This window comes from Rhinoderma darwinii (genome assembly GCF_050947455.1).
Source record: "Rhinoderma darwinii isolate aRhiDar2 chromosome 5 unlocalized genomic scaffold, aRhiDar2.hap1 SUPER_5_unloc_47, whole genome shotgun sequence".
Lineage (NCBI taxonomy): Eukaryota > Metazoa > Chordata > Amphibia > Anura > Rhinodermatidae > Rhinoderma > Rhinoderma darwinii.
The window spans coordinates 706,062-729,153 of record NW_027461806.1 but is presented as its reverse complement, the minus strand read 5'-3'; the positions used below and the strand labels follow the sequence as shown (position 1 = coordinate 729,153).

General features: G+C 47.9%; 15 non-coding genes across 15 annotated transcripts; all 15 read left to right on the top strand.

Annotated features, from left to right (window-relative positions):
• The first annotated feature begins 1,105 nt into the window (after positions 1-1,105).
• LOC142695480 (U2 spliceosomal RNA) lies at positions 1,106-1,296 on the top strand. Its single transcript, XR_012863592.1, has one exon. It is a non-coding gene; the product is annotated as a U2 spliceosomal RNA (small nuclear RNA).
• Positions 1,297-2,584: 1,288 nt separating this feature from the next.
• Positions 2,585-2,775, top strand: LOC142695478 (U2 spliceosomal RNA). Its single transcript, XR_012863591.1, has one exon. It is a non-coding gene; the product is annotated as a U2 spliceosomal RNA (small nuclear RNA).
• A 1,268-nt stretch (positions 2,776-4,043) lies between these two features.
• On the top strand, positions 4,044-4,234 carry LOC142695477 (U2 spliceosomal RNA). The gene has a single exon (XR_012863590.1). It is a non-coding gene; the product is annotated as a U2 spliceosomal RNA (small nuclear RNA).
• A 1,284-nt stretch (positions 4,235-5,518) lies between these two features.
• Positions 5,519-5,709, top strand: LOC142695476 (U2 spliceosomal RNA). Its single transcript, XR_012863589.1, has one exon. It is a non-coding gene; the product is annotated as a U2 spliceosomal RNA (small nuclear RNA).
• A 1,290-nt stretch (positions 5,710-6,999) lies between these two features.
• LOC142695475 (U2 spliceosomal RNA) lies at positions 7,000-7,190 on the top strand. Its single transcript, XR_012863588.1, has one exon. It is a non-coding gene; the product is annotated as a U2 spliceosomal RNA (small nuclear RNA).
• Positions 7,191-8,498: 1,308 nt separating this feature from the next.
• On the top strand, positions 8,499-8,689 carry LOC142695474 (U2 spliceosomal RNA). Its single transcript, XR_012863587.1, has one exon. It is a non-coding gene; the product is annotated as a U2 spliceosomal RNA (small nuclear RNA).
• A 1,280-nt stretch (positions 8,690-9,969) lies between these two features.
• Positions 9,970-10,160, top strand: LOC142695473 (U2 spliceosomal RNA). Its single transcript, XR_012863586.1, has one exon. It is a non-coding gene; the product is annotated as a U2 spliceosomal RNA (small nuclear RNA).
• A 1,272-nt stretch (positions 10,161-11,432) lies between these two features.
• On the top strand, positions 11,433-11,623 carry LOC142695471 (U2 spliceosomal RNA). The gene has a single exon (XR_012863584.1). It is a non-coding gene; the product is annotated as a U2 spliceosomal RNA (small nuclear RNA).
• Positions 11,624-12,915: 1,292 nt separating this feature from the next.
• On the top strand, positions 12,916-13,106 carry LOC142695470 (U2 spliceosomal RNA). The gene has a single exon (XR_012863583.1). It is a non-coding gene; the product is annotated as a U2 spliceosomal RNA (small nuclear RNA).
• A 1,273-nt stretch (positions 13,107-14,379) lies between these two features.
• LOC142695469 (U2 spliceosomal RNA) lies at positions 14,380-14,570 on the top strand. The gene has a single exon (XR_012863582.1). It is a non-coding gene; the product is annotated as a U2 spliceosomal RNA (small nuclear RNA).
• A 1,284-nt stretch (positions 14,571-15,854) lies between these two features.
• LOC142695467 (U2 spliceosomal RNA) lies at positions 15,855-16,045 on the top strand. The gene has a single exon (XR_012863581.1). It is a non-coding gene; the product is annotated as a U2 spliceosomal RNA (small nuclear RNA).
• A 1,296-nt stretch (positions 16,046-17,341) lies between these two features.
• LOC142695466 (U2 spliceosomal RNA) lies at positions 17,342-17,532 on the top strand. Its single transcript, XR_012863580.1, has one exon. It is a non-coding gene; the product is annotated as a U2 spliceosomal RNA (small nuclear RNA).
• A 1,280-nt stretch (positions 17,533-18,812) lies between these two features.
• Positions 18,813-19,003, top strand: LOC142695465 (U2 spliceosomal RNA). The gene has a single exon (XR_012863579.1). It is a non-coding gene; the product is annotated as a U2 spliceosomal RNA (small nuclear RNA).
• A 1,288-nt stretch (positions 19,004-20,291) lies between these two features.
• LOC142695464 (U2 spliceosomal RNA) lies at positions 20,292-20,482 on the top strand. Its single transcript, XR_012863578.1, has one exon. It is a non-coding gene; the product is annotated as a U2 spliceosomal RNA (small nuclear RNA).
• A 1,284-nt stretch (positions 20,483-21,766) lies between these two features.
• On the top strand, positions 21,767-21,957 carry LOC142695463 (U2 spliceosomal RNA). The gene has a single exon (XR_012863577.1). It is a non-coding gene; the product is annotated as a U2 spliceosomal RNA (small nuclear RNA).
• The last annotated feature ends 1,135 nt before the right edge of the window (positions 21,958-23,092 follow it).

The following is a 23,092-nucleotide window of genomic DNA, read 5'->3' as shown; positions in this document are numbered from 1 at the left end:
TCGTCTGTGTTTCTGTGTTTCCGGCATTTCACATTGGAACACCTCATTCACCTTCCTTGTCTTCTCTCCGCCCTCCCTTTTAGGTAAGTTAAAGAGCTGCACCTGAGCCAGCCACTGATTGATTGATTGATTGATTGATTGATTGATTGATTGATTGATTGATTGATGCAGCACAACAGTCAAATAGTGGAGTGGAGTAGGGGAACAGCAAACAGCCAATAAAGCAGCCCGCCCGCTCGCCTGCCCGCCACAATGGACCTACCTGTGTACACTAGATGGATGTGATGGAATGTACTGTCGTCCCTACATTTCAAGAAGAAGTAAGAATTGCAGTTGCAACAAAGCCTTGCTTGCCTACAAAGAGAGCAGCAATTTGGATTTGTTACTATGTTACCTAGAAGAATAACAAACTGTGCAAGGATGGAGGTTGTAGGAGCAAGGAGAAGTTGTCTGTAAAGTTGGTGGATGCCTATTTTCCATTTTGCAGTCCCTTGTCTCCCTCTTGTGGCCTCCTGGAGGCAACTAGCTGTGCAAAAAAAAGACAGCCTGGCGGCCGGCTGTTGCAGTGTTGCCCTCTCAGGCAACACTGAGTGACTGACTGAGCCTCACCGTCTTATATAAAGTTCAGACGGAACTTTGCACGTGTCATAGTGGAGCCCTCAGGATTCCAGAGCCAGCTTTCTGACATCATAATGGGGCCTCAGAGATAAAAGCCTGGGCCCAGGCAGTGTTGGTCAGTGCTGCTCAGCAGGCAGCACTGGACTGGACTGGATTACAGCTGATACAAGGTGTGAAGGAACAAGGGGTGGCTGTGGGCATGCACTTGCTGCCGCTGCCAGTGTTTATCTGCATGGCAGCAGGGCATTTGGGCGTTGCCAGGAAGGCGTTTTTATGTAGATTCCTCCTCTTTCAGCACTGCATTGTGGTGCAAGCAAAAGAAGCAAATCCTGTCTGGCTTCCTCTCCGGCCTTTATTCACCTCCCGTGTAGCTGTGAGTGTGTGAGCCTGCAGGGCCCCATGGAATTGCCTAGAAGTAGGCTGAATCGCTGCAAGGGCTGAACAGCAGTATCGGGCAGGCTCGGGCAACGCGCGGCCCGTTCGGGTTATCGCTTCTCGGCCTTTTGGCTAAGATCAAGTGTAGTATCTGTTCTTATCAGTTTAATATCTGATACGTCCCCTATCTGGGGACCATATATTAAATGGATTTTTAGAACAGGGAGATGGAAATAGAGCTTGCTCTGTCCACTCCACGCATTGACCTGGTATTGCAGTATTTCCAGGACCGGTGCACCCTTTCCTTATGTGTTGACTAAAAGCAGATTCCAAAAGTGTTTTTTGTCTTTGCTATTGTTTCTGTCTTTCTGAAGGGATCTCCCCTTTTAATCCCATTATTTCAACACCTGTTGGACAATGCATGAGTGATAATGAGCTCATTGATTAAATGCAATTAATGAATAGATTGCCACCTCTTGTTGTGTGTCGTCTGTGTTTCTGTGTTTCCGGCATTTCACATTGGAACACCTCATTCACCTTCCTTGTCTTCTCTCCGCCCTCCCTTTTAGGTAAGTTAAAGAGCTGCACCTGAGCCAGCCACTGATTGATTGATTGATTGATTGATTGATTGATTGATTGATTGATTGATTGATGCAGCACAACAGTCAAATAGTGGAGTGGAGTAGGGGAACAGCAAACAGCCAATAAAGCAGCCCGCCCGCTCGCCTGCCCGCCACAATGGACCTACCTGTGTACACTAGATGGATGTGATGGAATGTACTGTCGTCCCTACATTTCAAGAAGAAGTAAGAATTGCAGTTGCAACAAAGCCTTGCTTGCCTACAAAGAGAGCAGCAATTTGGATTTGTTACTATGTTACCTAGAAGAATAACAAACTGTGCAAGGATGGAGGTTGTAGGAGCAAGGAGAAGTTGTCTGTAAAGTTGGTGGATGCCTATTTTCCATTTTGCAGTCCCTTGTCTCCCTCTTGTGGCCTCCTGGAGGCAACTAGCTGTGCAAAAAAAAGACAGCCTGGCGGCCGGCTGTTGCAGTGTTGCCCTCTCAGGCAACACTGAGTGACTGACTGAGCCTCACCGTCTTATATAAAGTTCAGACGGAACTTTGCACGTGTCATAGTGGAGCCCTCAGGATTCCAGAGCCAGCTTTCTGACATCATAATGGGGCCTCAGAGATAAAAGCCTGGGCCCAGGCAGTGTTGGTCAGTGCTGCTCAGCAGGCAGCACTGGACTGGACTGGATTACAGCTGATACAAGGTGTGAAGGAACAAGGGGTGGCTGTGGGCATGCACTTGCTGCCGCTGCCAGTGTTTATCTGCATGGCAGCAGGGCATTTGGGCGTTGCCAGGAAGGCGTTTTTATGTAGATTCCTCCTCTTTCAGCACTGCATTGTGGTGCAAGCAAAAGAAGCAAATCCTGTCTGGCTTCCTCTCCGGCCTTTATTCACCTCCCGTGTAGCTGTGAGTGTGTGAGCCTGCAGGGCCCCATGGAATTGCCTAGAAGTAGGCTGAATCGCTGCAAGGGCTGAACAGCAGTATCGGGCAGGCTCGGGCAACGCGCGGCCCGTTCGGGTTATCGCTTCTCGGCCTTTTGGCTAAGATCAAGTGTAGTATCTGTTCTTATCAGTTTAATATCTGATACGTCCCCTATCTGGGGACCATATATTAAATGGATTTTTAGAACAGGGAGATGGAAATAGAGCTTGCTCTGTCCACTCCACGCATTGACCTGGTATTGCAGTATTTCCAGGACCGGTGCACCCTTTCCTTATGTGTTGACTAAAAGCAGATTCCAAAAGTGTTTTTTGTCTTTGCTATTGTTTCTGTCTTTCTGAAGGGATCTCCCCTTTTAATCCCATTATTTCAACACCTGTTGGACAATGCATGAGTGATAATGAGCTCATTGATTAAATGCAATTAATGAATAGATTGCCACCTCTTGTTGTGTGTCGTCTGTGTTTCTGTGTTTCCGGCATTTCACATTGGAACACCTCATTCACCTTCCTTGTCTTCTCTCCGCCCTCCCTTTTAGGTAAGTTAAAGAGCTGCACCTGAGCCAGCCACTGATTGATTGATTGATTGATTGATTGATTGATGCAGCACAACAGTCAAATAGTGGAGTGGAGTAGGGGAACAGCAAACAGCCAATAAAGCAGCCCGCCCGCTCGCCTGCCCGCCACAATGGACCTACCTGTGTACACTAGATGGATGTGATGGAATGTACTGTCGTCCCTACATTTCAAGAAGAAGTAAGAATTGCAGTTGCAACAAAGCCTTGCTTGCCTACAAAGAGAGCAGCAATTTGGATTTGTTACTATGTTACCTAGAAGAATAACAAACTGTGCAAGGATGGAGGTTGTAGGAGCAAGGAGAAGTTGTCTGTAAAGTTGGTGGATGCCTATTTTCCATTTTGCAGTCCCTTGTCTCCCTCTTGTGGCCTCCTGGAGGCAACTAGCTGTGCAAAAAAAAGACAGCCTGGCGGCCGGCTGTTGCAGTGTTGCCCTCTCAGGCAACACTGAGTGACTGACTGAGCCTCACCGTCTTATATAAAGTTCAGACGGAACTTTGCACGTGTCATAGTGGAACCCTCAGGATTCCAGAGCCAGCTTTCTGACATCATAATGGGGCCTCAGAGATAAAAGCCTGGGCCCAGGCAGTGTTGGTCAGTGCTGCTCAGCAGGCAGCACTGGACTGGACTGGATTACAGCTGATACAAGGTGTGAAGGAACAAGGGGTGGCTGTGGGCATGCACTTGCTGCCGCTGCCAGTGTTTATCTGCATGGCAGCAGGGCATTTGGGCGTTGCCAGGAAGGCGTTTTTATGTAGATTCCTCCTCTTTCAGCACTGCATTGTGGTGCAAGCAAAAGAAGCAAATCCTGTCTGGCTTCCTCTCCGGCCTTTATTCACCTCCCGTGTAGCTGTGAGTGTGTGAGCCTGCAGGGCCCCATGGAATTGCCTAGAAGTAGGCTGAATCGCTGCAAGGGCTGAACAGCAGTATCGGGCAGGCTCGGGCAACGCGCGGCCCGTTCGGGTTATCGCTTCTCGGCCTTTTGGCTAAGATCAAGTGTAGTATCTGTTCTTATCAGTTTAATATCTGATACGTCCCCTATCTGGGGACCATATATTAAATGGATTTTTAGAACAGGGAGATGGAAATAGAGCTTGCTCTGTCCACTCCACGCATTGACCTGGTATTGCAGTATTTCCAGGACCGGTGCACCCTTTCCTTATGTGTTGACTAAAAGCAGATTCCAAAAGTGTTTTTTGTCTTTGCTATTGTTTCTGTCTTTCTGAAGGGATCTCCCCTTTTAATCCCATTATTTCAACACCTGTTGGACAATGCATGAGTGATAATGAGCTCATTGATTAAATGCAATTAATGAATAGATTGCCACCTCTTGTTGTGTGTCGTCTGTGTTTCTGTGTTTCCGGCATTTCACATTGGAACACCTCATTCACCTTCCTTGTCTTCTCTCCGCCCTCCCTTTTAGGTAAGTTAAAGAGCTGCACCTGAGCCAGCCACTGATTGATTGATTGATTGATTGATTGATTGATTGATTGATTGATTGATGCAGCACAACAGTCAAATAGTGGAGTGGAGTAGGGGAACAGCAAACAGCCAATAAAGCAGCCCGCCCGCTCGCCTGCCCGCCACAATGGACCTACCTGTGTACACTAGATGGATGTGATGGAATGTACTGTCGTCCCTACATTTCAAGAAGAAGTAAGAATTGCAGTTGCAACAAAGCCTTGCTTGCCTACAAAGAGAGCAGCAATTTGGATTTGTTACTATGTTACCTAGAAGAATAACAAACTGTGCAAGGATGGAGGTTGTAGGAGCAAGGAGAAGTTGTCTGTAAAGTTGGTGGATGCCTATTTTCCATTTTGCAGTCCCTTGTCTCCCTCTTGTGGCCTCCTGGAGGCAACTAGCTGTGCAAAAAAAAGACAGCCTGGCGGCCGGCTGTTGCAGTGTTGCCCTCTCAGGCAACACTGAGTGACTGACTGAGCCTCACCGTCTTATATAAAGTTCAGACGGAACTTTGCACGTGTCATAGTGGAGCCCTCAGGATTCCAGAGCCAGCTTTCTGACATCATAATGGGGCCTCAGAGATAAAAGCCTGGGCCCAGGCAGTGTTGGTCAGTGCTGCTCAGCAGGCAGCACTGGACTGGACTGGATTACAGCTGATACAAGGTGTGAAGGAACAAGGGGTGGCTGTGGGCATGCACTTGCTGCCGCTGCCAGTGTTTATCTGCACGGCAGCAGGGCTTTTGGGCGTTGCCAGGAAGGCGTTTTTATGTAGATTCCTCCTCTTTCAGCACTGCATTGTGGTGCAAGCAAAAGAAGCAAATCCTGTCTGGCTTCCTCTCCGGCCTTTATTCACCTCCCGTGTAGCTGTGAGTGTGTGAGCCTGCAGGGCCCCATGGAATTGCCTAGAAGTAGGCTGAATCGCTGCAAGGGCTGAACAGCAGTATCGGGCAGGCTCGGGCAACGCGCGGCCCGTTCGGGTTATCGCTTCTCGGCCTTTTGGCTAAGATCAAGTGTAGTATCTGTTCTTATCAGTTTAATATCTGATACGTCCCCTATCTGGGGACCATATATTAAATGGATTTTTAGAACAGGGAGATGGAAATAGAGCTTGCTCTGTCCACTCCACGCATTGACCTGGTATTGCAGTATTTCCAGGACCGGTGCACCCTTTCCTTATGTGTTGACTAAAAGCAGATTCCAAAAGTGTTTTTTGTCTTTGCTATTGTTTCTGTCTTTCTGAAGGGATCTCCCCTTTTAATCCCATTATTTCAACACCTGTTGGACAATGCATGAGTGATAATGAGCTCATTGATTAAATGCAATTAATGAATAGATTGCCACCTCTTGTTGTGTGTCGTCTGTGTTTCTGTGTTTCCGGCATTTCACATTGGAACACCTCATTCACCTTCCTTGTCTTCTCTCCGCCCTCCCTTTTAGGTAAGTTAAAGAGCTGCACCTGAGCCAGCCACTGATTGATTGATTGATTGATTGATTGATTGATTGATTGATTGATTGATTGATGCAGCACAACAGTCAAATAGTGGAGTGGAGTAGGGGAACAGCAAACAGCCAATAAAGCAGCCCGCCCGCTCGCCTGCCCGCCACAATGGACCTACCTGTGTACACTAGATGGATGTGTTTTGGAATGTACTGTCGTCCCTACATTTCAAGAAGAAGTAAGAATTGCAGTTGCAACAAAGCCTTGCTTGCCTACAAAGAGAGCAGCAATTTGGATTTGTTACTATGTTACCTAGAAGAATAACAAACTGTGCAAGGATGGAGGTTGTAGGAGCAAGGAGAAGTTGTCTGTAAAGTTGGTGGATGCCTATTTTCCATTTTGCAGTCCCTTGTCTCCCTCTTGTGGCCTCCTGGAGGCAACTAGCTGTGCAAAAAAAAGACAGCCTGGCGGCCGGCTGTTGCAGTGTTGCCCTCTCAGGCAACACTGAGTGACTGACTGAGCCTCACCGTCTTATATAAAGTTCAGACGGAACTTTGCACGTGTCATAGTGGAGCCCTCAGGATTCCAGAGCCAGCTTTCTGACATCATAATGGGGCCTCAGAGATAAAAGCCTGGGCCCAGGCAGTGTTGGTCAGTGCTGCTCAGCAGGCAGCACTGGACTGGACTGGATTACAGCTGATACAAGGTGTGAAGGAACAAGGGGTGGCTGTGGGCATGCACTTGCTGCCGCTGCCAGTGTTTATCTGCATGGCAGCAGGGCATTTGGGCGTTGCCAGGAAGGCGTTTTTATGTAGATTCCTCCTCTTTCAGCACTGCATTGTGGTGCAAGCAAAAGAAGCAAATCCTGTCTGGCTTCCTCTCCGGCCTTTATTCACCTCCCGTGTAGCTGTGAGTGTGTGAGCCTGCAGGGCCCCATGGAATTGCCTAGAAGTAGGCTGAATCGCTGCAAGGGCTGAACAGCAGTATCGGGCAGGCTCGGGCAACGCGCGGCCCGTTCGGGTTATCGCTTCTCGGCCTTTTGGCTAAGATCAAGTGTAGTATCTGTTCTTATCAGTTTAATATCTGATACGTCCCCTATCTGGGGACCATATATTAAATGGATTTTTAGAACAGGGAGATGGAAATAGAGCTTGCTCTGTCCACTCCACGCATTGACCTGGTATTGCAGTATTTCCAGGACCGGTGCACCCTTTCCTTATGTGTTGACTAAAAGCAGATTCCAAAAGTGTTTTTTGTCTTTGCTATTGTTTCTGTCTTTCTGAAGGGATCTCCCCTTTTAATCCCATTATTTCAACACCTGTTGGACAATGCATGAGTGATAATGAGCTCATTGATTAAATGCAATTAATGAATAGATTGCCACCTCTTGTTGTGTGTCGTCTGTGTTTCTGTGTTTCCGGCATTTCACATTGGAACACCTCATTCACCTTCCTTGTCTTCTCTCCGCCCTCCCTTTTAGGTAAGTTAAAGAGCTGCACCTGAGCCAGCCACTGATTGATTGATTGATTGATTGATTGATTGATTGATTGATTGATTGATTGATTGATTGATTGATTGATTGATGCAGCACAACAGTCAAATAGTGGAGTGGAGTAGGGGAACAGCAAACAGCCAATAAAGCAGCCCGCCCGCTCGCCTGCCCGCCACAATGGACCTACCTGTGTACACTAGATGGATGTGATGGAATGTACTGTCGTCCCTACATTTCAAGAAGAAGTAAGAATTGCAGTTGCAACAAAGCCTTGCTTGCCTACAAAGAGAGCAGCAATTTGGATTTGTTACTATGTTACCTAGAAGAATAACAAACTGTGCAAGGATGGAGGTTGTAGGAGCAAGGAGAAGTTGTCTGTAAAGTTGGTGGATGCCTATTTTCCATTTTGCAGTCCCTTGTCTCCCTCTTGTGGCCTCCTGGAGGCAACTAGCTGTGCAAAAAAAAGACAGCCTGGCGGCCGGCTGTTGCAGTGTTGCCCTCTCAGGCAACACTGAGTGACTGACTGAGCCTCACCGTCTTATATAAAGTTCAGACGGAACTTTGCACGTGTCATAGTGGAGCCCTCAGGATTCCAGAGCCAGCTTTCTGACATCATAATGGGGCCTCAGAGATAAAAGCCTGGGCCCAGGCAGTGTTGGTCAGTGCTGCTCAGCAGGCAGCACTGGACTGGACTGGATTACAGCTGATACAAGGTGTGAAGGAACAAGGGGTGGCTGTGGGCATGCACTTGCTGCCGCTGCCAGTGTTTATCTGCATGGCAGCAGGGCATTTGGGCGTTGCCAGGAAGGCGTTTTTATGTAGATTCCTCCTCTTTCAGCACTGCATTGTGGTGCAAGCAAAAGAAGCAAATCCTGTCTGGCTTCCTCTCCGGCCTTTATTCACCTCCCGTGTAGCTGTGAGTGTGTGAGCCTGCAGGGCCCCATGGAATTGCCTAGAAGTAGGCTGAATCGCTGCAAGGGCTGAACAGCAGTATCGGGCAGGCTCGGGCAACGCGCGGCCCGTTCGGGTTATCGCTTCTCGGCCTTTTGGCTAAGATCAAGTGTAGTATCTGTTCTTATCAGTTTAATATCTGATACGTCCCCTATCTGGGGACCATATATTAAATGGATTTTTAGAACAGGGAGATGGAAATAGAGCTTGCTCTGTCCACTCCACGCATTGACCTGGTATTGCAGTATTTCCAGGACCGGTGCACCCTTTCCTTATGTGTTGACTAAAAGCAGATTCCAAAAGTGTTTTTTGTCTTTGCTATTGTTTCTGTCTTTCTGAAGGGATCTCCCCTTTTAATCCCATTATTTCAACACCTGTTGGACAATGCATGAGTGATAATGAGCTCATTGATTAAATGCAATTAATGAATAGATTGCCACCTCTTGTTGTGTGTCGTCTGTGTTTCTGTGTTTCCGGCATTTCACATTGGAACACCTCATTCACCTTCCTTGTCTTCTCTCCGCCCTCCCTTTTAGGTAAGTTAAAGAGCTGCACCTGAGCCAGCCACTGATTGATTGATTGATTGATTGATTGATTGATTGATTGATTGATGCAGCACAACAGTCAAATAGTGGAGTGGAGTAGGGGAACAGCAAACAGCCAATAAAGCAGCCCGCCCGCTCGCCTGCCCGCCACAATGGACCTACCTGTGTACACTAGATGGATGTGATGGAATGTACTGTCGTCCCTACATTTCAAGAAGAAGTAAGAATTGCAGTTGCAACAAAGCCTTGCTTGCCTACAAAGAGAGCAGCAATTTGGATTTGTTACTATGTTACCTAGAAGAATAACAAACTGTGCAAGGATGGAGGTTGTAGGAGCAAGGAGAAGTTGTCTGTAAAGTTGGTGGATGCCTATTTTCCATTTTGCAGTCCCTTGTCTCCCTCTTGTGGCCTCCTGGAGGCAACTAGCTGTGCAAAAAAAAGACAGCCTGGCGGCCGGCTGTTGCAGTGTTGCCCTCTCAGGCAACACTGAGTGACTGACTGAGCCTCACCGTCTTATATAAAGTTCAGACGGAACTTTGCACGTGTCATAGTGGAGCCCTCAGGATTCCAGAGCCAGCTTTCTGACATCATAATGGGGCCTCAGAGATAAAAGCCTGGGCCCAGGCAGTGTTGGTCAGTGCTGCTCAGCAGGCAGCACTGGACTGGACTGGATTACAGCTGATACAAGGTGTGAAGGAACAAGGGGTGGCTGTGGGCATGCACTTGCTGCCGCTGCCAGTGTTTATCTGCATGGCAGCAGGGCATTTGGGCGTTGCCAGGAAGGCATTTTTATGTAGATTCCTCCTCTTTCAGCACTGCATTGTGGTGCAAGCAAAAGAAGCAAATCCTGTCTGGCTTCCTCTCCGGCCTTTATTCACCTCCCGTGTAGCTGTGAGTGTGTGAGCCTGCAGGGCCCCATGGAATTGCCTAGAAGTAGGCTGAATCGCTGCAAGGGCTGAACAGCAGTATCGGGCAGGCTCGGGCAACGCGCGGCCCGTTCGGGTTATCGCTTCTCGGCCTTTTGGCTAAGATCAAGTGTAGTATCTGTTCTTATCAGTTTAATATCTGATACGTCCCCTATCTGGGGACCATATATTAAATGGATTTTTAGAACAGGGAGATGGAAATAGAGCTTGCTCTGTCCACTCCACGCATTGACCTGGTATTGCAGTATTTCCAGGACCGGTGCACCCTTTCCTTATGTGTTGACTAAAAGCAGATTCCAAAAGTGTTTTTTGTCTTTGCTATTGTTTCTGTCTTTCTGAAGGGATCTCCCCTTTTAATCCCATTATTTCAACACCTGTTGGACAATGCATGAGTGATAATGAGCTCATTGATTAAATGCAATTAATGAATAGATTGCCACCTCTTGTTGTGTGTCGTCTGTGTTTCTGTGTTTCCGGCATTTCACATTGGAACACCTCATTCACCTTCCTTGTCTTCTCTCCGCCCTCCCTTTTAGGTAAGTTAAAGAGCTGCACCTGAGCCAGCCACTGATTGATTGATTGATTGATTGATTGATTGATTGATGCAGCACAACAGTCAAATAGTGGAGTGGAGTAGGGGAACAGCAAACAGCCAATAAAGCAGCCCGCCCGCTCGCCTGCCCGCCACAATGGACCTACCTGTGTACACTAGATGGATGTGATGGAATGTACTGTCGTCCCTACATTTCAAGAAGAAGTAAGAATTGCAGTTGCAACAAAGCCTTGCTTGCCTACAAAGAGAGCAGCAATTTGGATTTGTTACTATGTTACCTAGAAGAATAACAAACTGTGCAAGGATGGAGGTTGTAGGAGCAAGGAGAAGTTGTCTGTAAAGTTGGTGGATGCCTATTTTCCATTTTGCAGTCCCTTGTCTCCCTCTTGTGGCCTCCTGGAGGCAACTAGCTGTGCAAAAAAAAGACAGCCTGGCGGCCGGCTGTTGCAGTGTTGCCCTCTCAGGCAACACTGAGTGACTGACTGAGCCTCACCGTCTTATATAAAGTTCAGACGGAACTTTGCACGTGTCATAGTGGAGCCCTCAGGATTCCAGAGCCAGCTTTCTGACATCATAATGGGGCCTCAGAGATAAAAGCCTGGGCCCAGGCAGTGTTGGTCAGTGCTGCTCAGCAGGCAGCACTGGACTGGACTGGATTACAGCTGATACAAGGTGTGAAGGAACAAGGGGTGGCTGTGGGCATGCACTTGCTGCCGCTGCCAGTGTTTATCTGCATGGCAGCAGGGCATTTGGGCGTTGCCAGGAAGGCGTTTTTATGTAGATTCCTCCTCTTTCAGCACTGCATTGTGGTGCAAGCAAAAGAAGCAAATCCTGTCTGGCTTCCTCTCCGGCCTTTATTCACCTCCCGTGTAGCTGTGAGTGTGTGAGCCTGCAGGGCCCCATGGAATTGCCTAGAAGTAGGCTGAATCGCTGCAAGGGCTGAACAGCAGTATCGGGCAGGCTCGGGCAACGCGCGGCCCGTTCGGGTTATCGCTTCTCGGCCTTTTGGCTAAGATCAAGTGTAGTATCTGTTCTTATCAGTTTAATATCTGATACGTCCCCTATCTGGGGACCATATATTAAATGGATTTTTAGAACAGGGAGATGGAAATAGAGCTTGCTCTGTCCACTCCACGCATTGACCTGGTATTGCAGTATTTCCAGGACCGGTGCACCCTTTCCTTATGTGTTGACTAAAAGCAGATTCCAAAAGTGTTTTTTGTCTTTGCTATTGTTTCTGTCTTTCTGAAGGGATCTCCCCTTTTAATCCCATTATTTCAACACCTGTTGGACAATGCATGAGTGATAATGAGCTCATTGATTAAATGCAATTAATGAATAGATTGCCACCTCTTGTTGTGTGTCGTCTGTGTTTCTGTGTTTCCGGCATTTCACATTGGAACACCTCATTCACCTTCCTTGTCTTCTCTCCGCCCTCCCTTTTAGGTAAGTTAAAGAGCTGCACCTGAGCCAGCCACTGATTGATTGATTGATTGATTGATTGATTGATTGATTGATTGATTGATTGATTGATGCAGCACAACAGTCAAATAGTGGAGTGGAGTAGGGGAACAGCAAACAGCCAATAAAGCAGCCCGCCCGCTCGCCTGCCCGCCACAATGGACCTACCTGTGTACACTAGATGGATGTGATGGAATGTACTGTCGTCCCTACATTTCAAGAAGAAGTAAGAATTGCAGTTGCAACAAAGCCTTGCTTGCCTACAAAGAGAGCAGCAATTTGGATTTGTTACTATGTTACCTAGAAGAATAACAAACTGTGCAAGGATGGAGGTTGTAGGAGCAAGGAGAAGTTGTCTGTAAAGTTGGTGGATGCCTATTTTCCATTTTGCAGTCCCTTGTCTCCCTCTTGTGGCCTCCTGGAGGCAACTAGCTGTGCAAAAAAAAGACAGCCTGGCGGCCGGCTGTTGCAGTGTTGCCCTCTCAGGCAACACTGAGTGACTGACTGAGCCTCACCGTCTTATATAAAGTTCAGACGGAACTTTGCACGTGTCATAGTGGAGCCCTCAGGATTCCAGAGCCAGCTTTCTGACATCATAATGGGGCCTCAGAGATAAAAGCCTGGGCCCAGGCAGTGTTGGTCAGTGCTGCTCAGCAGGCAGCACTGGACTGGACTGGATTACAGCTGATACAAGGTGTGAAGGAACAAGGGGTGGCTGTGGGCATGCACTTGCTGCCGCTGCCAGTGTTTATCTGCATGGCAGCAGGGCATTTGGGCGTTGCCAGGAAGGCGTTTTTATGTAGATTCCTCCTCTTTCAGCACTGCATTGTGGTGCAAGCAAAAGAAGCAAATCCTGTCTGGCTTCCTCTCCGGCCTTTATTCACCTCCCGTGTAGCTGTGAGTGTGTGAGCCTGCAGGGCCCCATGGAATTGCCTAGAAGTAGGCTGAATCGCTGCAAGGGCTGAACAGCAGTATCGGGCAGGCTCGGGCAACGCGCGGCCCGTTCGGGTTATCGCTTCTCGGCCTTTTGGCTAAGATCAAGTGTAGTATCTGTTCTTATCAGTTTAATATCTGATACGTCCCCTATCTGGGGACCATATATTAAATGGATTTTTAGAACAGGGAGATGGAAATAGAGCTTGCTCTGTCCACTCCACGCATTGACCTGGTATTGCAGTATTTCCAGGACCGGTGCACCCTTTCCTTATGTGTTGACTAAAAGCAGATTCCAAAAGTGTTTTTTGTCTTTGCTATTGTTTCTGTCTTTCTGAAGGGATCTCCCCTTTTAATCCCATTATTTCAACACCTGTTGGACAATGCATGAGTGATAATGAGCTCATTGATTAAATGCAATTAATGAATAGATTGCCACCTCTTGTTGTGTGTCGTCTGTGTTTCTGTGTTTCCGGCATTTCACATTGGAACACCTCATTCACCTTCCTTGTCTTCTCTCCGCCCTCCCTTTTAGGTAAGTTAAAGAGCTGCACCTGAGCCAGCCACTTGATTGATTGATTGATTGATTGATTGATTGATTGATGCAGCACAACAGTCAAATAGTGGAGTGGAGTAGGGGAACAGCAAACAGCCAATAAAGCAGCCCGCCCGCTCGCCTGCCCGCCACAATGGACCTACCTGTGTACACTAGATGGATGTGATGGAATGTACTGTCGTCCCTACATTTCAAGAAGAAGTAAGAATTGCAGTTGCAACAAAGCCTTGCTTGCCTACAAAGAGAGCAGCAATTTGGATTTGTTACTATGTTACCTAGAAGAATAACAAACTGTGCAAGGATGGAGGTTGTAGGAGCAAGGAGAAGTTGTCTGTAAAGTTGGTGGATGCCTATTTTCCATTTTGCAGTCCCTTGTCTCCCTCTTGTGGCCTCCTGGAGGCAACTAGCTGTGCAAAAAAAAGACAGCCTGGCGGCCGGCTGTTGCAGTGTTGCCCTCTCAGGCAACACTGAGTGACTGACTGAGCCTCACCGTCTTATATAAAGTTCAGACGGAACTTTGCACGTGTCATAGTGGAGCCCTCAGGATTCCAGAGCCAGCTTTCTGACATCATAATGGGGCCTCAGAGATAAAAGCCTGGGCCCAGGCAGTGTTGGTCAGTGCTGCTCAGCAGGCAGCACTGGACTGGACTGGATTACAGCTGATACAAGGTGTGAAGGAACAAGGGGTGGCTGTGGGCATGCACTTGCTGCCGCTGCCAGTGTTTATCTGCATGGCAGCAGGGCATTTGGGCGTTGCCAGGAAGGCGTTTTTATGTAGATTCCTCCTCTTTCAGCACTGCATTGTGGTGCAAGCAAAAGAAGCAAATCCTGTCTGGCTTCCTCTCCGGCCTTTATTCACCTCCCGTGTAGCTGTGAGTGTGTGAGCCTGCAGGGCCCCATGGAATTGCCTAGAAGTAGGCTGAATCGCTGCAAGGGCTGAACAGCAGTATCGGGCAGGCTCGGGCAACGCGCGGCCCGTTCGGGTTATCGCTTCTCGGCCTTTTGGCTAAGATCAAGTGTAGTATCTGTTCTTATCAGTTTAATATCTGATACGTCCCCTATCTGGGGACCATATATTAAATGGATTTTTAGAACAGGGAGATGGAAATAGAGCTTGCTCTGTCCACTCCACGCATTGACCTGGTATTGCAGTATTTCCAGGACCGGTGCACCCTTTCCTTATGTGTTGACTAAAAGCAGATTCCAAAAGTGTTTTTTGTCTTTGCTATTGTTTCTGTCTTTCTGAAGGGATCTCCCCTTTTAATCCCATTATTTCAACACCTGTTGGACAATGCATGAGTGATAATGAGCTCATTGATTAAATGCAATTAATGAATAGATTGCCACCTCTTGTTGTGTGTCGTCTGTGTTTCTGTGTTTCCGGCATTTCACATTGGAACACCTCATTCACCTTCCTTGTCTTCTCTCCGCCCTCCCTTTTAGGTAAGTTAAAGAGCTGCACCTGAGCCAGCCACTGATTGATTGATTGATTGATTGATTGATTGATTGATTGATTGATTGATGCAGCACAACAGTCAAATAGTGGAGTGGAGTAGGGGAACAGCAAACAGCCAATAAAGCAGCCCGCCCGCTCGCCTGCCCGCCACAATGGACCTACCTGTGTACACTAGATGGATGTGATGGAATGTACTGTCGTCCCTACATTTCAAGAAGAAGTAAGAATTGCAGTTGCAACAAAGCCTTGCTTGCCTACAAAGAGAGCAGCAATTTGGATTTGTTACTATGTTACCTAGAAGAATAACAAACTGTGCAAGGATGGAGGTTGTAGGAGCAAGGAGAAGTTGTCTGTAAAGTTGGTGGATGCCTATTTTCCATTTTGCAGTCCCTTGTCTCCCTCTTGTGGCCTCCTGGAGGCAACTAGCTGTGCAAAAAAAAGACAGCCTGGCGGCCGGCTGTTGCAGTGTTGCCCTCTCAGGCAACACTGAGTGACTGACTGAGCCTCACCGTCTTATATAAAGTTCAGACAGAACTTTGCACGTGTCATAGTGGAGCCCTCAGGATTCCAGAGCCAGCTTTCTGACATCATAATGGGGCCTCAGAGATAAAAGCCTGGGCCCAGGCAGTGTTGGTCAGTGCTGCTCAGCAGGCAGCACTGGACTGGACTGGATTACAGCTGATACAAGGTGTGAAGGAACAAGGGGTGGCTGTGGGCATGCACTTGCTGCCGCTGCCAGTGTTTATCTGCATGGCAGCAGGGCATTTGGGCGTTGCCAGGAAGGTGTTTTTATGTAGATTCCTCCTCTTTCAGCACTGCATTGTGGTGCAAGCAAAAGAAGCAAATCCTGTCTGGCTTCCTCTCCGGCCTTTATTCACCTCCCGTGTAGCTGTGAGTGTGTGAGCCTGCAGGGCCCCATGGAATTGCCTAGAAGTAGGCTGAATCGCTGCAAGGGCTGAACAACAGTATCGGGCAGGCTCGGGCAACGCGCGGCCCGTTCGGGTTATCGCTTCTCGGCCTTTTGGCTAAGATCAAGTGTAGTATCTGTTCTTATCAGTTTAATATCTGATACGTCCCCTATCTGGGGACCATATATTAAATGGATTTTTAGAACAGGGAGATGGAAATAGAGCTTGCTCTGTCCACTCCACGCATTGACCTGGTATTGCAGTATTTCCAGGACCGGTGCACCCTTTCCTTATGTGTTGACTAAAAGCAGATTCCAAAAGTGTTTTTTGTCTTTGCTATTGTTTCTGTCTTTCTGAAGGGATCTCCCCTTTTAATCCCATTATTTCAACACCTGTTGGACAATGCATGAGTGATAATGAGCTCATTGATTAAATGCAATTAATGAATAGATTGCCACCTCTTGTTGTGTGTCGTCTGTGTTTCTGTGTTTCCGGCATTTCACATTGGAACACCTCATTCACCTTCCTTGTCTTCTCTCCGCCCTCCCTTTTAGGTAAGTTAAAGAGCTGCACCTGAGCCAGCCACTGATTGATTGATTGATTGATTGATTGATTGATTGATTGATTGATTGATTGATTGATTGATGCAGCACAACAGTCAAATAGTGGAGTGGAGTAGGGGAACAGCAAACAGCCAATAAAGCAGCCCGCCCGCTCGCCTGCCCGCCACAATGGACCTACCTGTGTACACTAGATGGATGTGATGGAATGTACTGTCGTCCCTACATTTCAAGAAGAAGTAAGAATTGCAGTTGCAACAAAGCCTTGCTTGCCTACAAAGAGAGCAGCAATTTGGATTTGTTACTATGTTACCTAGAAGAATAACAAACTGTGCAAGGATGGAGGTTGTAGGAGCAAGGAGAAGTTGTCTGTAAAGTTGGTGGATGCCTATTTTCCATTTTGCAGTCCCTTGTCTCCCTCTTGTGGCCTCCTGGAGGCAACTAGCTGTGCAAAAAAAAGACAGCCTGGCGGCCGGCTGTTGCAGTGTTGCCCTCTCAGGCAACACTGAGTGACTGACTGAGCCTCACCGTCTTATATAAAGTTCAGACGGAACTTTGCACGTGTCATAGTGGAGCCCTCAGGATTCCAGAGCCAGCTTTCTGACATCATAATGGGGCCTCAGAGATAAAAGCCTGGGCCCAGGCAGTGTTGGTCAGTGCTGCTCAGCAGGCAGCACTGGACTGGACTGGATTACAGCTGATACAAGGTGTGAAGGAACAAGGGGTGGCTGTGGGCATGCACTTGCTGCCGCTGCCAGTGTTTATCTGCATGGCAGCAGGGCATTTGGGCGTTGCCAGGAAGGCGTTTTTATGTAGATTCCTCCTCTTTCAGCACTGCATTGTGGTGCAAGCAAAAGAAGCAAATCCTGTCTGGCTTCCTCTCCGGCCTTTATTCACCTCCCGTGTAGCTGTGAGTGTGTGAGCCTGCAGGGCCCCATGGAATTGCCTAGAAGTAGGCTGAATCGCTGCAAGGGCTGAACAGCAGTATCGGGCAGGCTCGGGCAACGCGCGGCCCGTTCGGGTTATCGCTTCTCGGCCTTTTGGCTAAGATCAAGTGTAGTATCTGTTCTTATCAGTTTAATATCTGATACGTCCCCTATCTGGGGACCATATATTAAATGGATTTTTAGAACAGGGAGATGGAAATAGAGCTTGCTCTGTCCACTCCACGCATTGACCTGGTATTGCAGTATTTCCAGGACCGGTGCACCCTTTCCTTATGTGTTGACTAAAAGCAGATTCCAAAAGTGTTTTTTGTCTTTGCTATTGTTTCTGTCTTTCTGAAGGGATCTCCCCTTTTAATCCCATTATTTCAACACCTGTTGGACAATGCATGAGTGATAATGAGCTCATTGATTAAATGCAATTAATGAATAGATTGCCACCTCTTGTTGTGTGTCGTCTGTGTTTCTGTGTTTCCGGCATTTCACATTGGAACACCTCATTCACCTTCCTTGTCTTCTCTCCGCCCTCCCTTTTAGGTAAGTTAAAGAGCTGCACCTGAGCCAGCCACTGATTGATTGATTGATTGATTGATTGATTGATTGATTGATTGATGCAGCACAACAGTCAAATAGTGGAGTGGAGTAGGGGAACAGCAAACAGCCAATAAAGCAGCCCGCCCGCTCGCCTGCCCGCCACAATGGACCTACCTGTGTACACTAGATGGATGTGATGGAATGTACTGTCGTCCCTACATTTCAAGAAGAAGTAAGAATTGCAGTTGCAACAAAGCCTTGCTTGCCTACAAAGAGAGCAGCAATTTGGATTTGTTACTATGTTACCTAGAAGAATAACAAACTGTGCAAGGATGGAGGTTGTAGGAGCAAGGAGAAGTTGTCTGTAAAGTTGGTGGATGCCTATTTTCCATTTTGCAGTCCCTTGTCTCCCTCTTGTGGCCTCCTGGAGGCAACTAGCTGTGCAAAAAAAAGACAGCCTGGCGGCCGGCTGTTGCAGTGTTGCCCTCTCAGGCAACACTGAGTGACTGACTGAGCCTCACCGTCTTATATAAAGTTCAGACGGAACTTTGCACGTGTCATAGTGGAGCCCTCAGGATTCCAGAGCCAGCTTTCTGACATCATAATGGGGCCTCAGAGATAAAAGCCTGGGCCCAGGCAGTGTTGGTCAGTGCTGCTCAGCAGGCAGCACTGGACTGGACTGGATTACAGCTGATACAAGGTGTGAAGGAACAAGGGGTGGCTGTGGGCATGCACTTGCTGCCGCTGCAAGTGTTTATCTGCATGGCAGCAGGGCATTTGGGCGTTGCCAGGAAGGCATTTTTATGTAGATTCCTCCTCTTTCAGCACTGCATTGTGGTGCAAGCAAAAGAAGCAAATCCTGTCTGGCTTCCTCTCCGGCCTTTATTCACCTCCCGTGTAGCTGTGAGTGTGTGAGCCTGCAGGGCCCCATGGAATTGCCTAGAAGTAGGCTGAATCGCTGCAAGGGCTGAACAGCAGTATCGGGCAGGCTCGGGCAACACGCGGCCCGTTCGGGTTATCGCTTCTCGGCCTTTTGGCTAAGATCAAGTGTAGTATCTGTTCTTATCAGTTTAATATCTGATACGTCCCCTATCTGGGGACCATATATTAAATGGATTTTTAGAACAGGGAGATGGAAATAGAGCTTGCTCTGTCCACTCCACGCATTGACCTGGTATTGCAGTATTTCCAGGACCGGTGCACCCTTTCCTTATGTGTTGACTAAAAGCAGATTCCAAAAGTGTTTTTTGTCTTTGCTATTGTTTCTGTCTTTCTGAAGGGATCTCCCCTTTTAATCCCATTATTTCAACACCTGTTGGACAATGCATGAGTGATAATGAGCTCATTGATTAAATGCAATTAATGAATAGATTGCCACCTCTTGTTGTGTGTCGTCTGTGTTTCTGTGTTTCCGGCATTTCACATTGGAACACCTCATTCACCTTCCTTGTCTTCTCTCCGCCCTCCCTTTTAGGTAAGTTAAAGAGCTGCACCTGAGCCAGCCACTGATTGATTGATTGATTGATTGATTGATTGATTGATTGATTGATTGATTGATGCAGCACAACAGTCAAATAGTGGAGTGGAGTAGGGGAACAGCAAACAGCCAATAAAGCAGCCCGCCCGCTCGCCTGCCCGCCACAATGGACCTACCTGTGTACACTAGATGGATGTGATGGAATGTACTGTCGTCCCTACATTTCAAGAAGAAGTAAGAATTGCAGTTGCAACAAAGCCTTGCTTGCCTACAAAGAGAGCAGCAATTTGGATTTGTTACTATGTTACCTAGAAGAATAACAAACTGTGCAAGGATGGAGGTTGTAGGAGCAAGGAGAAGTTGTCTGTAAAGTTGGTGGATGCCTATTTTCCATTTTGCAGTCCCTTGTCTCCCTCTTGTGGCCTCCTGGAGGCAACTAGCTGTGCAAAAAAAAGACAGCCTGGCGGCCGGCTGTTGCAGTGTTGCCCTCTCAGGCAACACTGAGTGACTGACTGAGCCTCACCGTCTTATATAAAGTTCAGACAGAACTTTGCACGTGTCATAGTGGAGCCCTCAGGATTCCAGAGCCAGCTTTCTGACATCATAATGGGGCCTCAGAGATAAAAGCCTGGGCCCAGGCAGTGTTGGTCAGTGCTGCTCAGCAGGCAGCACTGGACTGGACTGGATTACAGCTGATACAAGGTGTGAAGGAACAAGGGGTGGCTGTGGGCATGCACTTGCTGCCGCTGCCAGTGTTTATCTGCATGGCAGCAGGGCATTTGGGCGTTGCCAGGAAGGCGTTTTTATGTAGATTCCTCCTCTTTCAGCACTGCATTGTGGTGCAAGCAAAAGAAGCAAATCCTGTCTGGCTTCCTCTCCGGCCTTTATTCACCTCCCGTGTAGCTGTGAGTGTGTGAGCCTGCAGGGCCCCATGGAATTGCCTAGAAGTAGGCTGAATCGCTGCAAGGGCTGAACAGCAGTATCGGGCAGGCTCGGGCAACGCGCGGCCCGTTCGGGTTATCGCTTCTCGGCCTTTTGGCTAAGATCAAGTGTAGTATCTGTTCTTATCAGTTTAATATCTGATACGTCCCCTATCTGGGGACCATATATTAAATGGATTTTTAGAACAGGGAGATGGAAATAGAGCTTGCTCTGTCCACTCCACGCATTGACCTGGTATTGCAGTATTTCCAGGACCGGTGCACCCTTTCCTTATGTGTTGACTAAAAGCAGATTCCAAAAGTGTTTTTTGTCTTTGCTATTGTTTCTGTCTTTCTGAAGGGATCTCCCCTTTTAATCCCATTATTTCAACACCTGTTGGACAATGCATGAGTGATAATGAGCTCATTGATTAAATGCAATTAATGAATAGATTGCCACCTCTTGTTGTGTGTCGTCTGTGTTTCTGTGTTTCCGGCATTTCACATTGGAACACCTCATTCACCTTCCTTGTCTTCTCTCCGCCCTCCCTTTTAGGTAAGTTAAAGAGCTGCACCTGAGCCAGCCACTGATTGATTGATTGATTGATTGATTGATTGATTGATTGATTGATTGATGCAGCACAACAGTCAAATAGTGGAGTGGAGTAGGGGAACAGCAAACAGCCAATAAAGCAGCCCGCCCGCTCGCCTGCCCGCCACAATGGACCTACCTGTGTACACTAGATGGATGTGATGGAATGTACTGTCGTCCCTACATTTCAAGAAGAAGTAAGAATTGCAGTTGCAACAAAGCCTTGCTTGCCTACAAAGAGAGCAGCAATTTGGATTTGTTACTATGTTACCTAGAAGAATAACAAACTGTGCAAGGATGGAGGTTGTAGGAGCAAGGAGAAGTTGTCTGTAAAGTTGGTGGATGCCTATTTTCCATTTTGCAGTCCCTTGTCTCCCTCTTGTGGCCTCCTGGAGGCAACTAGCTGTGCAAAAAAAAGACAGCCTGGCGGCCGGCTGTTGCAGTGTTGCCCTCTCAGGCAACACTGAGTGACTGACTGAGCCTCACCGTCTTATATAAAGTTCAGACGGAACTTTGCACGTGTCATAGTGGAGCCCTCAGGATTCCAGAGCCAGCTTTCTGACATCATAATGGGGCCTCAGAGATAAAAGCCTGGGCCCAGGCAGTGTTGGTCAGTGCTGCTCAGCAGGCAGCACTGGACTGGACTGGATTACAGCTGATACAAGGTGTGAAGGAACAAGGGGTGGCTGTGGGCATGCACTTGCTGCCGCTGCCAGTGTTTATCTGCATGGCAGCAGGGCATTTGGGCGTTGCCAGGAAGGCGTTTTTATGTAGATTCCTCCTCTTTCAGCACTGCATTGTGGTGCAAGCAAAAGAAGCAAATCCTGTCTGGCTTCCTCTCCGGCCTTTATTCACCTCCCGTGTAGCTGTGAGTGTGTGAGCCTGCAGGGCCCCATGGAATTGCCTAGAAGTAGGCTGAATCGCTGCAAGGGCTGAACAGCAGTATCGGGCAGGCTCGGGCAACGCGCGGCCCGTTCGGGTTATCGCTTCTCGGCCTTTTGGCTAAGATCAAGTGTAGTATCTGTTCTTATCAGTTTAATATCTGATACGTCCCCTATCTGGGGACCATATATTAAATGGATTTTTAGAACAGGGAGATGGAAATAGAGCTTGCTCTGTCCACTCCACGCATTGACCTGGTATTGCAGTATTTCCAGGACCGGTGCACCCTTTCCTTATGTGTTGACTAAAAGCAGATTCCAAAAGTGTTTTTTGTCTTTGCTATTGTTTCTGTCTTTCTGAAGGGATCTCCCCTTTTAATCCCATTATTTCAACACCTGTTGGACAATGCATGAGTGATAATGAGCTCATTGATTAAATGCAATTAATGAATAGATTGCCACCTCTTGTTGTGTGTCGTCTGTGTTTCTGTGTTTCCGGCATTTCACATTGGAACACCTCATTCACCTTCCTTGTCTTCTCTCCGCCCTCCCTTTTAGGTAAGTTAAAGAGCTGCACCTGAGCCAGCCACTGATTGATTGATTGATTGATTGATTGATTGATGCAGCACAACAGTCAAATAGTGGAGTGGAGTAGGGGAACAGCAAACAGCCAATAAAGCAGCCCGCCCGCTCGCCTGCCCGCCACAATGGACCTACCTGTGTACACTAGATGGATGTGATGGAATGTACTGTCGTCCCTACATTTCAAGAAGAAGTAAGAATTGCAGTTGCAACAAAGCCTTGCTTGCCTACAAAGAGAGCAGCAATTTGGATTTGTTACTATGTTACCTAGAAGAATAACAAACTGTGCAAGGATGGAGGTTGTAGGAGCAAGGAGAAGTTGTCTGTAAAGTTGGTGGATGCCTATTTTCCATTTTGCAGTCCCTTGTCTCCCTCTTGTGGCCTCCTGGAGGCAACTAGCTGTGCAAAAAAAAAGACAGCCTGGCGGCCGGCTGTTGCAGTGTTGCCCTCTCAGGCAACACTGAGTGACTGACTGAGCCTCACCGTCTTATATAAAGTTCAGACGGAACTTTGCACGTGTCATAGTGGAGCCCTCAGGATTCCAGAGCCAGCTTTCTGACATCATAATGGGGCCTCAGAGATAAAAGCCTGGGCCCAGGCAGTGTTGGTCAGTGCTGCTCAGCAGGCAGCACTGGACTGGACTGGATTACAGCTGATACAAGGTGTGAAGGAACAAGGGGTGGCTGTGGGCATGCACTTGCTGCCGCTGCCAGTGTTTATCTGCATGGCAGCAGGGCATTTGGGCGTTGCCAGGAAGGCGTTTTTATGTAGATTCCTCCTCTTCCAGCACTGCATTGTGGTGCAAGCAAAAGAAGCAAATCCTGTCTGGCTTCCTCTCCGGCCTT